This window comes from Penaeus monodon, chromosome 24 (genome assembly GCF_015228065.2).
Source record: "Penaeus monodon isolate SGIC_2016 chromosome 24, NSTDA_Pmon_1, whole genome shotgun sequence".
Lineage (NCBI taxonomy): Eukaryota > Metazoa > Arthropoda > Malacostraca > Decapoda > Penaeidae > Penaeus > Penaeus monodon.
In genome coordinates, this window is record NC_051409.1 from 7,154,873 (window position 1) to 7,155,302 (window position 430).

Here is a 430-nt window from a genome sequence, read left to right on the forward strand (position 1 = left end):
GAAAATGCAACATTCTGATAATCCTATTGTGCCTTACCTAGGAGTAGCTAAAACTAGTTGAATATTTTCTTTTGACTAAAAGTATTTGGATATGCAAACCAACATAAATAATCATAGATACATTTTATATGTGAAATAACAGAGAAAATACACGCTGATAAATAATTAATTGTACATAGAAAACAATCTGATAATGTGAGGAAGGAAAGTCGGGTAAATCCCGTTTTCTCTTCGCTACAAAAGAAACCGGAATCCGATTCCCGTTTTCTGTTAAGGAAAATATCCTAAAACATCCTAAATATAATCAATATATTTAACTTATCTGTGCAAACAAGCTATCCGAACAGACAAAAAGTGTAACAAGGGAGATCAATTTGCAAATAAACTTGCCATTCTTTTCAGTTGAGCATAGAAGAGACCGACAATAACG